The sequence below is a fragment of the Megascapheus bottae genome, chromosome 26, assembly GCF_031878675.1.
Source record: "Megascapheus bottae isolate mThoBot1 chromosome 26, mThoBot2.hap1, whole genome shotgun sequence".
Taxonomy (NCBI): Eukaryota; Metazoa; Chordata; class Mammalia; order Rodentia; family Geomyidae; genus Megascapheus; species Megascapheus bottae.
Window position 1 is genome coordinate 2,245,549 of NC_143534.1, and position 6,000 is coordinate 2,251,548.

Consider the following 6,000-nt stretch of genomic DNA (forward strand, 5'->3'; position numbering starts at 1 on the left):
CCAGGGGTGAGGCACCCAGGCCCACTGCAGCCTTTGCCAGGGTGCTGGCCGGTGGGCTGTGCTGGTGAGGGCTGGCTGGCGGGTTCTGAGTGTGGCGTGCCTGGCCTCTGGTCATTTGCGGGCCTCACGGGGCTGTGGGGAGCACCCCGCGGATGGGAATGAAGGATGTTTCTTCCACGTGAGACCCTCCTGCACAAACAAGTAGAGCAGAGAGGCTGGCGGCGTGCTTGGGGCTGCAGCCCACCTGGCAAACACAGAGCTCGTCAGGATTGCCGAAGACACACAAAGCCAAAGCAGCAGTTGAAAAAGCTTTTAACTTGTGAAGATTCAAAGCTATCTGGTTCTTCTGTAGGAGGCCTCTCTGGGTCTGGTTTATTTCATAATACAATAGAAGCCTAACCATTCATTCTGAAATCAGAACAATTTGATTTCATCATCATCATTATTGTTGGTCATAGGACTAGAACTCTGGGTCTGGGTGTTGTCCCTGAGCTCTTCGGCTCAAGGTTAGTGCTCTACCCTTGAGCCATAGAGCCAGGTCTGGTTTTCTGGTGATTAACTGGACTTTTTAGTGCCCAGGCTGGCTTTGAGCCGCTATCCTCAGATCTCAGCCTCCTGAGTGGCTGGGATTACAGGCGTGAGCCACTGGCACCACCAGATTTCATATCTATTCAGTATCTACCTTTGTCATCTATCCATCTGTTTAATCTCTCTATCTTAGACCAGATACCTACCTATTCTAGGACCATTCCCTCTCTTGGGTCCTCTCCAGGAGCGCAGAGTGTTGATATATATTCTATAACTCCACTCTAACTCCATCTCTGTATGTCCACCCATCTCCCCCCCTCTTCTAGCCTCAGGGACTCTGAGGTGCTTCTGTCTTTGTTCTTGTCTTCCCTCACCCCCCCAATCTCAGGAACATCTTTCTTCAGGCACCTTTCCTTTAGGGTCACATGTGGTCCCAGGTCATCAAAAGGCAAGTTTTCCTTCCCCATGTCAGGTGAAACGGGCCTCCAAAACGGGGCCTCCAATCTCTGCCTCCTTCCTGAGCTTCTTTCCTTTACAGGATTCACTGTAGTATCTAGTAAAATTTTGTCGATTAAATGAATGAATGAATAACTAATCTATGCTCATCATTGTTTTCAGTTCAGCCTGTGCTTTTATGTGTAATTATCTCCTATCCTAGGCAACAGACATAAAGAAGCTACTGAATCATTCAGTGGCCCAATCTCTATCTAAATGACCTAGAAAATTGAGATCAAACTCTATTTTGACCCAAATATAACTTCATTTTGTCAGTGGCAGCCACGCCCTACTTTGCTGAGATAAATTAGATTTTAGCTGGCAGTAGTCATGCATTGCTGGCCTATCTAATGATAAGTAAATGGAATTTCCATTTTATCTCCTAAAAATGAGACACTCCTGGCTCTTTATGTGCTTTAAACTGCTGGGTGACCATGCTACATTTTCTAAACAAAGATTTTTGTTCTAAGGCTGAAGTAATCCTTTTAATATAAATTTCCAGAGAGTTCCCCATTCTTGCTTGTTTCTGTAATTGTGGCATCAGCTCTGCTGTGCTTCTTTTGAGAGTGGGTTTTCCTAAATTATTTTTGAAAAGGGGGATTTATCCAAGATGCTCTTTCTCCGAAATTACTTTCTCAGATGTCCCTTCGACCTACCTCCTGTGCTGTTATTTTGAGGAACACGTGAGAAATTAGCTCTCCGTGTTCATGTCTCGGGTTTTCTATAAAGCTGAAAGCTATGGTTTAGGGCTTGGGTAGCGCTCAGCATGAACAAGGCCCTGCGTTTGAGTCCTAGCACGAGGAAAATAAAAAGTCTCAAAAAAAGAAGCAAGGAGCTGGCCATGCCTGTAGCCCTAGCTACACAGGAGATAGAGGTGGGAGAATCATGGCTGGAGGCTACCCAGGGGAAAGTGAGACCCTGCCTGAAAACTAAAAGCGAAAGGACTAAGGTTCAGGTAATAGAGCCCCAGCTTAGCAGTTTCAAGGCCCCAAGTTTAAACCCGGTACTGAAAAAAAAGGGGGGGGAGTGAATTAATATACAACTGAAAAGAAAATCAACTGGCAGAGCAGTCATGCTCCTTTAATTCAGACAGCCCTGTCTTCTTTCATGAAAGCACCTGGCTTGTTATTGCTTTCCTGCCTATGCCCGCAGACTGGAGCCACAGCTCCACTCTGGCTTTTTGGTGGTCAGTTGGAGATGAAAAGTCTCACGGAAGCTTTCCTGCCTCAGTTGGCTTTGAACCATGATCTTGACGTTCAACCTCCTGAGTAGCCTGGATGGCAGGCGTGAGTCCTGGCGCCTGGCTTCCCAGATCTCTCTTTGTCTTTCTTAACGGGTACGGATTATTTGTGAGAGCAATTGTGCATTCTTGAGAGAGGCAGAGAAGAGGGCAGGAAATTTGGGCCACAAATAGCCATAAAGATTATTCCATAACAATAAAAAAATTCCTACAGAGAAATGAAAGAAAAAAAAAAAGACCGCTCCATATAGAAAAAAGAGCAAACCCAGAAAAGTACATTTCCCAGGACAGAAACCATGTAGATGCATGTAATCAAGCCCCGCACCCCAGCGAGGGTGAACCTCGCGGTGGGGACCCTCGAACATCACCAGACACTGCTTCCCACCTCCAGGGCTGCAAACTAGAGATGGGGAACACCACCACGTCTCGGAGGGAAAACGCCTGCGGGATCCCTGCGCTGCTGGAGGGACCTGCCTGAGCGCCAGGCCTTTGGGACGTACTGAGACAGCAGGCTGGCTAGCTGGCTTTTTGACTAGCTCAAATTCCACTTCTAGATAAATAGCCAAGAGCACTGCCAGCCTGTGCACAGGAAGATAATACACAGGACTGCTCTCAGGACTCTCCCCCCACCCCAGGTCACCAAAAGGGACAGAGCCATGGCCGGGCGACGAGCCACTGGGGCCTTTCCTCTGGAGACTGTCGGATGTCAGCCCCAGGGGCTGGGCCAGCTGGAGGTGGCCAGGTTTGGAGCTGCTGATGGTCAGGCTCTGGAGCAGGGGTCGGGGGTGTCCTTCCACACACCAGGGCAGCAGGAAGGAGCTGGGAGGGCTCCCGACCGGGGGCTCGCAGCAGGTCTTTGTGGGGTTTTGGCCGCCATGCTCCCATAGACACCTTGCTGAATTGATGGGGGCGCCATGCCTGCCTAGGAGGAAAGGAGGGTGGACGCTCCATCCTGGGTGCTGGACGTGGAGTCCAGCTGGGATCTGCTGGCAAGGACTGGCAGTAGAAGGGAGGACTTCTGCCAGCAGTGCCCATCCAGCGGGCCCAGCGGCATGGTGACAGCTCCTCTGATGACACTGAGCTGGAAGGTCAGGCTTGGAGTCCTTCCTTCCAGGGCCAGCACCCTGTGCGCCCAGCAGATGGCGCGTGCTGGGGGCACAGACAGCTGCGCAGGGGTGGGGGGCGAGGCCACGTGTTTACAGACACGTCGGTGCACCGGCCATGCTGGGCAGCGGAGGCTGTCCTGCCAGCCAGGAGCAGATGGAGGCTGCAGTGTGTGAAGGCTGCTCACAGCCCTCGTGCAGAAAGCGGCTGGCAGGGGGCTCGTGGGTGGCCTCCAGCCACCAGCGACCTGAACAATCTAGACCCGGTTAGAGGTTTGTGAGGGCTCCACGGAGCCCCCAGAACACAGGGCTGGGGGAGGCCGGCAGCAGGAGGCTGTGTAGTCTGGTTCCCCAGGCTTGTTGACCACCCTGTCCAGCAGCTGCAGAAGGATCAGATCGCGGGGACAGCTGTCACTATGTAGGCGGAACGTTTTCCTTTGGAAAAGCAATTTGGAAATGTATGGCCAAATGGCGTGGCGGCTGGAGTCGTGGCTCAAGTGGTAGAGCCCTGGCCTAGCACGCACGAGGCCCCGAGTTCATAAACAGCACTGCAAAACCAACAACAAAAGCCCCCGCGAACGGAAGAGGATCGGAACTAGCAAGCGGATAGCTAAGGGGAGGGAAAGCACCGGCCGCGCGGTCAGCTATTAATTGAACTCAGGGCCTCACGCACGGCAGGCCGGTGTTTCACCACGGAGCGCGACTCCAGCCCCCTTTCCGCTTTAGTTATCTTTTGGGAGCAGTCTCCTACTTGTTTCTGGTCAGAGTTGGAGGAGGGGTGCTGTCCTGCTGGCCACCAAGTCCTGAGGCTGGGAGAGGACTGGGGTTAGAAGAGGAAGAGCAGACGACACCAGGAGGAAGGGAGGAAGCTGGGGGGGGGCGGGGGTGAGTGTCCTGGAGAGGCACTGGCCGCCAGCCGGCTGTCCCTCGTCCTCCCTCGCCTGGGCCTGGTGACAGCCCTGACAAAGCAACGGGCAGGCTGACTCGCCACTCAGCCCTCGTCCCCTCCCTGGCCAGCAGCCTCCCACACCTCCATGCCCTCAGCTCCCCCGAGAACCCAGGGGACCTGGGAAGCCAGGTCACTTAGCGGTGGCACAGGCAGGGAGAGGGGCCGAGTCTCTGTTCTCCATGGCTCATTCGTGTCCTTCTTTCTGCAGTCTCTGTCATTCCTGGATGTCCCTGCCCTGCTTGGCACGCAGGGAGGGTGAAATCAGCCTTTGGGAAGAGGCATTTATGATGAGTCGGCCTCAACTTCCCCATCTGCCGCGTTGCTCCAGCCTCCCTGAGCCTCAGCAGGAAGGCATCCCCTTTCCCACTGATGGGGATGCTCCATCCCAGGCCCTGTGTGCCTCAGTTTCCCTACCCCCCTACATGAGTCCGGCTTCCGCCTTTCCTACCCCCCAGGCCCCATCGCCCATTTCCTCTTTCTCTGGTTTGTTTGCTTGTCCACATGGGACGCCACTGTGGGCTGGACCCAAACCAGAGGCTACATCACCTGAGGCCGAGAGCAGCCCCGTTAGTACTCAGAGTCCTGTTGGCACAGGGATCCACAGCCAGAGCCCAGGACCTAACCAAGCCTTGCTCCCCACAACACGATTGTTCCAGAAGCCACAGCACCCCATGTCCTAATTCTATGATGGTTTCTATGTTTAGCAGACAACGTGACAGTTCCATTAGTCAAGGGAAGTCTGAGTTATGTTCTCTCACTGGAAACCAAACAAAACCAGGCAATTCCAGTTCTTACAACAAATCAGATCACATTTGCCAAAAAGTGATCATTTATATTTGAAATGACTTCATCCACTGACGATGATTTGGAGTAGTTTATTTAGTTACGTACTAATGTGAGTCCTGGGAGCTTGAACTTAGGGCCTGGGTGCTGTTCCTGAGCGTTTTTGCTCAAGGCTAGAACTCTACCACTTGAGCTGCAGCTCCACCTCCAGCTCCTTATTAATGGCTAATTGGATTCACAGACTTTCCTACCAAGGAAAGGAGATCCTCAGATCGCAGCCTCCTGCGTAGCTAGGATTACAAACGTGAGCCAACTGTGTTCAGCATTTTTTTTAAAAAAGCAATCAGTACACAGAAACTCCTTCCTGTGGTGCTGTCCATCATCAGGAACGTGGAAATGTCAGTATCGTCTGCACCCGTATTCCGCCATCTGGGCATGGTAGGGATGTGGTCCGGCTTGATTTTACTATTCATGATTTTTTTGCAACATTCGTGGAGAATTTTGGAGTGTTTGTAGACTCACACTGCTCCATATCTAGCTCTTGTGTGTAAAAATAGAGCACCATCTTAAAAAATAGTTTTCATTGGGTGACTAATCTAACAGAGGGGCCCAACAACTCTTATTCAAGTTGATTTCACTACATTGCAGAGTGGCTGGGTAGAGAGGGACAGAAGTCCTTCCCACCCCTGGGCCATCGTCCCGCCTGCCTGCCGGTGCCTCAGGCTCCAGCTTCCCCAGGCCTCCCGTGGTGAGGGTCTCAGGGTGGCCGGGTTGCTGGGAGCCAGGAGAGCTGGCTCATTCCCGTCTTCCATGGCCGGGCCACGGTGCTGCCGCTGGCCCTGGCACTCTGGGTTCCCTGGCGATTGCACATGGGTCCACTCAGTGGCTCCCCTACCCCATGC